We start from the raw sequence: 10,607 nt of genomic DNA on the forward strand, positions 1-10,607 counted from the left end.
CCTGCGGACGCGTGGAGCCGGGACCCCCAAATCCGGAGTGGGGCCGGCAGCCGAGCCCCTCCCCAGGCGTTGCGCTCCGCGTCAGGGAAGGGGACGGGAAGCGCAGAGCTGCTCGCCCCCGGCCCCTCCTGCCCGCCCGGGCACCATGGGGGCCGGGCCCCCACCGCTCCCGGAGCCGAGCGCACCGCAGCCGCTGAAAAGTTTGGGGTCCGGGAGCGGGGGGCAGCGGGGGCCCCTCCCCAACGCTCAGCTCTTGCCTGGGGACATCCCCGCCTCGGCGGCTCCGGGCGACGAGGGGGACCTCTCCCCCCGTTGCGCCCCGGCACCCGCAGGGAACCGGGGAAAGTGCGGCGGCGGCGCTCAGCGGCGCGGGGTCCCGCTCGGAGCCGCCGGCGGTGCGCGGCGGGCGGGCTGGCGGCGCCGCGCCGTCCCCTTTCGGCGCTCCAGCCGGCTGCCTGCTCCTCCTGCGCGGCTCGGCGGCGGAGTGAGCCGCGGCGGTGGGGCTCGGAGGAGCCGGGGGCAGCCCGAGCCGGGGAGGCGGGGAGACGGCGCGGCTCCGAGCGCTACCCAGCGGCCGCGACCGGGCGCGCACGGAGCCGTGGGGGGAGCGGGCGCGGCGGGCGCGTTCCCCCGGCCGCCCCCGGTTCGTGCGGGTCCCCCCACCGGCTGCGGAAGCAGCAGCTCACCGCTGCAGCTTTCGCCTCTCTAAGCTCCCCCAAGCCCGCGCTGCCCCCAGCCCCTTCCGACAGCACTCAAAGCATTAGCACGCGGTCCCTGGGAAGGGGACACAGCATGTCCCCGAGGTAACTCAAAAGCAGAACTCATTCCACAGGATTATCAAAGCAAACATTTTAGGGTTCTTAAAAAATAAGAGCTCTAAGACCAGAGATGAGCTAGCAGCACCTCCCAGATTAACATATCACTTGTCCAGGTCTGGTCCTGCAATTCCTCAAACCCAGATCTCCCGACAGGATCAGGTCTTGAACGCATATCCTTCAAAAATGTCTGTGCTTGATGACAGTACAGTGCCTTGCATTTGGTGGGGGAAGAGTGGCTCAGCCAGGGCTGCTACCGAGCGTTAACACCCAAGGACCTACACCATCTGCACAGAAGGAAATATCCACCCTGACTGCTGGATCAGCCTCCTGAGCACACACAGTACCTCTGAGCCAAGGGACCTGGAAGGATCAGGGTGAAACGAAAGCGTGAGCAGATTAGCCTGAAGGCAGGCCCAGCACCACCGGGTCAAATCAGGGCAGGGACAGAGAGAGCACTCTCCCACAAGCATCGATACCTCTGTGTGTGCGTTAGTGCCCGGGCACCGGTGTGCATTTCCACTACATTATACACACTCACGTGTAAGTCATGCACAGCCCTCAGGGGGACAATGCCTGTGTGCACACTGCGTATTTGGAGAGCTACTGCCAAATTTCCCATCGACCTCTTGAAGAGAGACTGAACAATAACCCAGCACTTGCCCACCCCAGCATTAATCAGCTCCGTGGCTGGCATTCTCAACTGAGATGACGGGGATCGATGTGCTGTGGGAGGCTGCAATCCTGGCTTGCCCCTCGAGGAGGTGTTTCCCAGTGAGGGCTGGAACAAGCAGAGGGAGGAAAGCTGCCCTGCCAGGGGCTGGGACCCTGCTCCCCAGGCACCGACACCGGTGCTGCAGCCAGGAGCAGCCACGCTAATGCTCAGCACACTCCCAGGCCCCTGCGGGATCAGGGCTTTGTTCCATAAAGAACAGGAATTCCTGTCTCCGGGGCCATAAATTCAGCACCTGCCCCTGGTGCCTGCACTGATTTATGGTTATTACAATTAATCTTGCCAAGGCGTGAGCCATTTATTACCCACTTGCACAGGTACCCGGCTCCCCACAGTCACCCGGGCAGACTGGCCGAGTTTTGATCTCGCAGCAGTGCTTCCACCAGACCACGTTCTCCCTCCCAGCACCTCCCTGCCTGCTCTGTGCCAGCTCTTCCCTGACAAACCCATCCAAGCAGGAGCAAGTTCCAGCAGGCACCAGCTACTGCTGTTTCCAGGAGTGGGTGGAAAAGCCAAGAGCTGCCCTGTACAATGTTGGCACATCTCGGGGATCAGAGAGGGCAGCAGGCTCTAGTGGCACGCACATTGCCACCAACCCAGTGGCCCCAAGGATATGCCAGGCGATGCCTGGATGGGAGGCTGTGACCCCCACGTGCTGCTGGGTCACCCCTGCTCCACGCAGGGCAACCCCATCTCTCCATCTCCCACGAGTTTTGGTCTGATCCTCCAGCAACATCACACAGCACACTGAGAATCTCAACTCCTGAGCCACAATGTGGGGCAGCGTCACTTGTAATTACACCGGGAATCACGACGATGCACGCACACGGACCAGATGTGAGCCACGTTGCGTTGCCTCCTCGAGACTCTTCTGGAAGGGGCAAAGATGCACAGGTCCCTAAGTGCACACCAGGGTTTGGGCTCCTCTCTAGCAACCCCTGACCCCCCATGCAGGAGGGGGTCCAGCCCCCAATGGCAGCAGCACGTCCACCAGCTGCTGCTGGAGACCTCAGCTAATGAGGGGTTTGTCTTGCAAGCCACCGCACCGGCCCCGCGGGCAGCAGAGACCCGCCTCAGGCCTATTTGTAGATTTGAAAGCTGTTATTTTGCCTCTCGCTTGAAGAGGGCGCATCAAAGTCAAACCCAAAATACGTCGCTGGGCTTGAATTAAAAACTCTTGTCTGAAACCAAGGCAAGTTCCAAAAAAAGATCAAGGCTTTATTTGAAATGTGAAAGTCTTTGCTGGGATGTCAGGCACTTCGGGGACTGAGAGTCAATGCTTTGCAAAGGACAACAGCCAAGAGCTTCCTTCGGCCGTCCTCAGCATCCCTCGTCTTCCTTGGACGAGGCACCAGCTCATTCTCAGCAGCATCCCTGCTCCCCGAGCACAAGAGCAGCATTCCATGGGGAGCTCCATCCCCCCTCCAAGCTCCCTGCTCTGGTAAGAGCAAGGAGAGGGGAGGTCGGAAGCTCTTCCCGGGAGCAAGAGACTCCAGGACCTCCATCATTTTCCACTACGGAAGGGGAGAGGAGGCAGATGTAACCACAGGCTGTCGGCACCGGCACAGGGAAGAGAAATTGGATAATGGAGGCTCTGCAGCCTCGCAGACAGAGGTATAACAAGCTCCCACGGGCAGGAGCTGAAGCCAGACCTACCCAGACTAGCAATAAGGTGCACGTTTCTAACAGGGAGGATAATTGACTGGCTGCAGCAAGGCTCCCCAATACTTTTTTTTTTTTGTGATTAAGATTGGAAGGGGCATTTTAATTTCTCCAGAAGCATCTGCTCTCCTGGAAGAGTTAATTCAAGGCAGTGCTGTGGACCACAAGCAGCCTTTGTGATCTGTTCACTCCTCTTTTTAAACCTGGGCTTAGGATAGGTCCCTTCTCCCCAGAACTGCGGTGTGGGGCAAGACAGCCATCGCACACCCCTGGGCCATGGGGCTCCTTCCCAGCCCCCAGGAGGGCCAAACACAGGCAGATGCTCTATTTTCAGCAGGACTGAAGCTGCCTCCCCTTGAAGAACATCAAACAGGGCTCCATGCTGCCCTCAGATGCTGGGCAAGGGGCCTCCAAACCAACTCGGAAACAGAAGCATCTTAAATATTTCATGTCTTCAAGAAAAATACCAAGAGAAGGAGTAGCAACGGGAGCGAGCCCTCTCCTTCCTGCCAGAGCGACTCCTCTTCCCAGCCCAGAGCTCTCTCCCAGCATCAGCTGCTCGGGGCATCTCAGCCCAATTAAGATCTTCCTTCAAGCCCAAAGCGAGACTGATCCACACATCCCTGTGCTCGGCGCTGGGGGGATCCGAGCTGGCAGAGAGGACAGCAAGGGCATCCCCCCAGCAATGGCTACAGGAGTCCAGGGGTCCCTGAGCAGGATCCAGCTCTCCCCTGGGAGGGTGGTGGTTTGGGAACAAGCCAAGAAGGGCCAGAAACTTCCCAGGAAGACCTGCCTACAGCTGTCACGACTCTGCTCCACCTCTGCACCCACCATCAGACGGGTCCATGTACTCAATTAGCCACGGGGGCAGTGGGGGCATCCTGGGCAACCCTGACCCTCCCCAGACCCTCTCACTGGGGCCTGTCCTGCTGCTGACCGCATCAGCGGCATCTCCCCAGGAGCAACACACAGCTTTCCCAGTGCTCCCACCTCCTCAGGGTGGGACATGGAGGACCAGGAGCCTCTCAGCCTCATCCCCACTGAGCCCAACCACAAGGGTTTGACACACGCAGCACCACTGGGCTGGGGACTCCCAAACCCACCGCGGTGCAGAGACAGTGCTAGCATTAAAGCTCTTTCTGCTGCTCCAAACCACCTCTAATTGAGCACCCTGAGACAGGCTGCACACCTTCCCCTGTGCCAGCGAGCGGGAGCTGCAGGAGGAGAGGCGGCATTAATCCCAGAGCCATCCTCCGCCAGGGAAGCCATCAGGAACAGGAGACTTTGCTCCAGCACAAAGCTTTTATCAGCCTTCCTGTGGTGCAGCCAGCTCCGCCGAGGAGCTCAGGGCAGCACGGTGAGAGCAGCTCACGATGGAGGAGGGGCTCTCCCCCAGGGAAAAAGCTGGAGGTTGGGGACCCCAGCTGGATCTCCACATGCTGCTCCAGGCGACAGGGTGTGAGCCCCAGAGTGGGGGGGAAATGCCATTCCTGAAGCTGCTCCAGACCCATAGCCCTTCCCCACATAGGGACTCGCACTGGCAAATCCTCCTCCAGAGCATCTTGGAGGTCACACAGTGGAGCAGAAGCATTTTTTAATGTAAACTAACCCAAAGCTGCAGCCACAGGACCGGGAGCCCCACAGCTCTTGGACACGCCAACTGCTCTTCCACCACCCTGCAAAGCTGAGTTTTGCTTTTTTTCTCCCAGCTGGAAAGACTCAAGAGGAGCTCCCGGGATGGGCCATGGGGAAATCTGGCTCTGCCGTGTACTGGCAGGGCAAAGGTGCGACCACCAGCTTCACAGCGACGAACTCAGCGCTGGCCCCACACCCCGAGACCACCGGGGCAGAAACACCCGCTCAGCAGCGCCAGCCCCCTCCCCAACAGCCCAGACCTCAAGGCTGATTTTTAAATCAGGAGATTAAAAATTTAAACTAAGGCTCTGGCTCATTTTAACATGATTTCTTAACATTTAAAGGCCACCTTCCTGAGCATTTCTCCAGAACAGCAGCTGGGGACCAGCCGGGTTTGCTGGGGGCAGATCCAAGACTCACACTTAATCACATGCTTCCAGGAGCTGAGATTTTAAAGGCACTCACTGCTGAACCCCACACACCAGCCAGGGCCAGGCTGGGGGGTACCAGGAGCACACCCCCCCAGCCCCACTCCCCTCAGCCAGAGTATTTGCAATAAACACATTTCTGACCCCCAGCTCCCTGCACCCATATTTGATGATCAGAGAAGGGTTTGGGGTTTTTTTGCTGGGCTCTCCCAGCCCAAAAAGCAAAGGACTTCAGTGGGCACCAGCTCACTCTTTAGGAGCATATATCACATCTGCCCATGCCCCCCCAGCAGGTCTGCTTTCATAATCACCACATTTAAGTACTTACAGATCCACACACTCCCACTGCAGCCCCGCTCACTGGTTCCCACCAGGCACAGCTCATGGAAAGGGCCAGGGCCAACTCCAGCATCTCCTTGCCCTGGCACAGGGCTGGGCATCCCCAGCTCCACCAGCACTTCAGGGCAGCAACACCAAACCCCTGCCCTCACCCCAGCTCTGCCGGCTCAGGCTCATTTAACTCTTCTGCATTAAACCGGCGGATTTAATCCACCTGCAGGTTAAACCCCTCCAGGTGTGTGCAGGGAGTGACTGCAGCCCCCAGCTTCCCCACTTAATACACTATTAAGAGGGAAGGGGGAGCTCCATCCCTGATACTGGGACAGGATCCTCTCTGGGGGCTGCCATCCCTGCCCGCAGGATCGGGCCCCTGCCTGGGGCAAGGACAAGGGGCTGCCGGCTCCTTCCCCATGTGCCCACGATGGGCTGCAGCACGTCAGTCCCTGATGGGATATAATTAAGAAGCTGCAGAGAACCCCCCAAAGTGGCCGGCTGCTCCCCAGGGCCATCAGGAGGGGGGGGCAGGAGGCTGATGCCCCCCATGTTCTTACCCCACGCACCCCAAACTCGCTGTGCCTGCCCAGTGCTCCAGCCTGGCACACTACGGGGAGGGGGGGGGCTCTCCAGCGTCCGGCGGGCAGTTTCCCAGCACGGCGTGCTTCGGGTGCTGCACTGATTTCCAGCGCTCCAGGATTAGGTGATAAACAATGGATAATAATAGGAGAAATAGTAAATAATACATTTACAGATTTGCATAATGAATAACACGGAGTGCAGGCAGCTCGGGTGATCACTGTTGCCCAGCGGAGCCGGCCGCCGCAGCGCTGCTGAACCAGCAAAGGGGAGTGGGAGCAAGAGGGAACCCCAGGAGGGGGATGCGGGGCTCCCAGAGCATGTGTCGTCCCCCCCAGACATTAGCCATTCGCTGCCCTGCTTGTGTTCCCACAAAGCCCCAGGGGCATTTTAGGGAGATGTAATTACCAGCTCCTCAATCAATCCCGTTAACAGCAGCAAAACCTCAAAGTGCATTATTCTGTGCTTGTGGGCAAAAAATCTGGTTGGGATCAGGACCGGGGGGGGGGGACCCTGGCAGGAGGGTCCAGCCCAGTGCCCTCCCCACACCGAGCCCACTGGACCTGCTGGATTCGCCGCTCCCACCAGCTCTGCTCTGCTCCCCCCCTGCTCCCGGGGGTGGGGGGCAGCCCCGGGGGTCCCCGCACCCCAACCATCACCCTGCATCACCCTGGGGGCAGCCGGGGGCCGGGGAACCTGCAAACACTTGGGAAACGGATTCCGGCTGGTTCCTGCTGTGTAATTGCGCTCGATAAGGGGCTGTTGGTGGGATTTGCTGTCAATTGTCACCCCGTGGCGGGGGGGGGGACACACACGACGGGCTGCGCCAGAGCTGCTGACTCATTAAAAATTAGCGAGGGAAGCGGAGGCCGTGGGGCGGCAGGGTGACAGGGTGACAGGGTGACGGGGGCAGGTCTGTGCTGCAGGGCTGCTCCGCCAACGCATTTATTCCCGCACCAAATAACCTCATGGAAAACAGGCGGAGGGACCCGGCTGCTGGCTCCGATTCCCAGCCTGACCCCACAAGCAAAGGGTGACTTGGGGGAACGCCCCCATCCCACCCGTGCCTCAGTTTCCCCACGGCTGGGTGACGGACCATGGGTGACACTGGCACCGGTGCGGGATGACGTGGAGCCCTTCACAAATGGATTGTGCCGCCGCTGCCGCCACCGTGCCGGCTGGGAGAGAGGAGGGGAGAGATCCCTCTTCCTGCCTGCCAGAGAAAATGGCTACATTTCAGATAATTCCAGATAGTAAATTTTTTGAGTCCCTATAAGCTAAAATCAATATTGGCACAACTGTGCGTCATTAAAAACTAAATGAACATGACAAAGCCAAACTGCTGCCTATTAAACAAATGAGTTTTCTATCCACACAGGCACAGCGGGTTATTAAATTCTTTATTACAGGAGCGTTGCTTTTTATAAAAAGGGGGTGGGAACACGTCACCCTGCGCGCTGCCGTGATGGAGCCGGCCTGTGCCTGCCCTCCCCGTGACAGCGGGGACGCACTGTACCGGGAGCAGAGCGGTATACTGGGCAGCCTTTGGCTTTCCCAGTTCAATGCAGGGATCGATGTGGAGCAGCCCCAGCCCCACGCACCGGCCCGTGGGACCCGCTCCTCGGCCGGGCTTTGCTGCAAGAAGGAAAAGCCAGCGGGATAAGGGATGTCTTGTGGCCTTCAGCCCGTGGAGAAAGGCTGGGATGTGCTGGATGCCGGGCTGTGCAACACCAACGCGATGGGAAGGATGCAATGAAAAGGCTCCAGTGATGTTACAGAGATGCGATGACATTGCAACGGTCACAATACATCAGCTGCTGGGTGGCGGGTCCCCCTCCCTCCCTTGCTCTGGAAAACCAGTAGCATGGGAGGAAGGCTGCACCCTGCCTTCTCATCCCAAATCCTGGAAGTCCTGGGAGTGCCCTCCATCCTGTCACCCCCGCTCTGCCTGTCACCTTCCTCTGCCACCGTCACTCCCCGGTGTCACCGCACGGCCACATCGGACACACTCTGCCAACAACCCGCTGCCTGTCCCCGTGTAATAATTTCAGTGTCCTGATTGTGTCCAAGTTCTCACCGCACACCGGGAGGTATAAATATTAATGGCTGTGGGATGAGCGCTGGGGAGGAGAGGGCTGGGAGGGGAGCGGAGCTGGGGGGAAGGAGCCGGGGCTGCTTGTCGGCATCCCCCCCCATCCCCACCACCTCCCACCCGCACCGAATCCGGCAGGAGCAGCAGCCGGGGGCTGAGCTGGGAAGCACTGGGAAAGGTCAGCGTGCTCAGCCATGGAGAGGAAAGGAGAGGAAAGGAGAGGAGAGCGCTGGCGGGCAGCTGCCGGCTCAGTCACTCCCACAAGTGCCAGCAGCTCTGGGGATGCTGGGGAAGGTCTTCCCATCACCTTCCTCCAGGACAGATTCCCCCTCCCCCCCAAAAAACCCCACAGACAGACATGGGGCCAGTACCCACCGAGCAGGTCCTGGGGGCTGTGCCGGGCTCTGCACCCATCTGCGTGTCATTTGTACCAGCATTGTGTGATTCCAGGTGACACGCGGTGACCTGCACCAGCCCCTGGCCGTGCCCTCCCCAGGGACAGACACCGATCTCGGTTGCTCGGTGCCGGTGCTAATGGAGATCTCTGCTCATGGAGCGGCACAGCGGGCTGGCTCGCCATGGATGCTGCTGGACATGGCTACACACCAGGGCTGATGCCCACGTCCTGCCCGCTGCGGGGCCAACAGCCCTCAGGACTAGCCAAAAGAGGGGACCAGGGGGGAGCAGGGCCCCATGTCCCCATTCCCCATCCCGTTCTCAGGCTGCTCTTCCCAGCTCCCAGAGACCTGCTCGGGTTTGGTGGTGATGAGCTGTGCAGAGACACAGATTTATGTCTTCCCAAGCCTCCTGCTGCACACGAAGGTGATTAACGTTAATCATAGTGTGGTGATTAAGGCTGACGAGCCACAGGCGAGACCTTCCCCGCTCCCCCAGTACATGCCACTGACGTCACCGTGCCCCTGTGCCACCCCTCGACCCTCTGGCGTGGCAGCATCCTCACCGCTTGGTGTGGGGAGTGGTACCCCATAGCACCGGCGTAGGATGCGGGCCAGCGCTGAGATCCATCGTCTCACTGGGGACAGCACGAAGCAGCCCAGGTCCTCGAATGCACCAGTGGCACCGAGGGCTGTCACTTGGAGAACTGTCATCAGAGTGTAAAGTTCTCCTCTGAAAAGAGAAAGAAGTGACTTAGAAGGAAAAGCCGTGGCAGGGGGACGAGCGCAGGATGCGGCCGCAGTCCTCAGCCCAAGTGATGCTCTGGCAGCGGGACGGATGGCACGGTGGCATCACATCCCTCATCTGGAGCAGCTCCGGCAGGGAGCTGGGAAGAAGCCACACATCCAGGGATGCCGGATACAATCCCGCTGCAGGCAGGAGTCAATCACAGCCCTATTGAGCAGCGGCAGAGCCGGCCGGGAGCTCGGGGGGAGCGGCAGCGGGAAGTTTTATGGGGCCTGAATCAATCAGGGGGAATCCCATAAAAGTCGGTGGGTATAAATGGGCTCCTCGGATCGGTTTTGACATCCAATTGTCTTTTCCATTTCAGTTGTCATAAAGCTATGCACACTCATATATACAGCGAGAGCGAGGGTACACACTCGAAAATGCTGATGCGCAGCCACGTGTACGGCAAAGTGCAACACACGTGCACGCAGGCACGGGGGGGGCTCTGGACACACACGTGTTGCACACGGGAGACCTCCCCAGTTCCTGCCAAGGACCCAGGGATCCATTTACCTGCCATTACCCACAACAGGGGCAGAGGATGGGTGACGAAGGACTGATTTGTGAGGTTGCTAAAAAGACCTTCGTTTCAAGAAAATAAATAAAAGACCCCTCCAGCACCTAAGCATCCCTGCTGCATCCCAGCGATCCTGCGAGGGACACCCCCCGTCTCTGCAGAGACGTTTCAGCTACAGGATTAGTCGCAAACTTAGATGAGCGAAGCAGGTCGTCCATCATCTCCGCATAAATCGTTTGCTGGGCTCGGGTACGTGAGCATCAGGGCTCAGGGATGGAGGGGCGGCTCGTGTGCTTAAATAAAACGATGGGAAATTTGCACTCCTGACAGTGAGCGGAGAAACACAAACCCAGAGCGACGGGGGAATGCGATGCCCTGGCCGTGGCACCGAGGCAACACGTGGCTTCCAACCTGCCCCTAGATTTTATATTGCTTTTATTTTTGCCGCTGATTAATTGTCCCTGAAAGCGCCGCAGCCATCACGCCATCATGTGTCACCCTTGGCTGTGGCAAAGGACCCATTTGGAGGATGAGGAGCAACATCGGAGGCATCAGACATGGGATAGAGGGGAAAGGACCTGGAGGGAATCATTGCCCAGTGGTCCAGGCTCCGGGGCAAGGGGATGGG

This window comes from Numenius arquata, chromosome 17 (assembly GCF_964106895.1).
Source record: "Numenius arquata chromosome 17, bNumArq3.hap1.1, whole genome shotgun sequence".
Classification (NCBI taxonomy): domain Eukaryota; kingdom Metazoa; phylum Chordata; class Aves; order Charadriiformes; family Scolopacidae; genus Numenius; species Numenius arquata.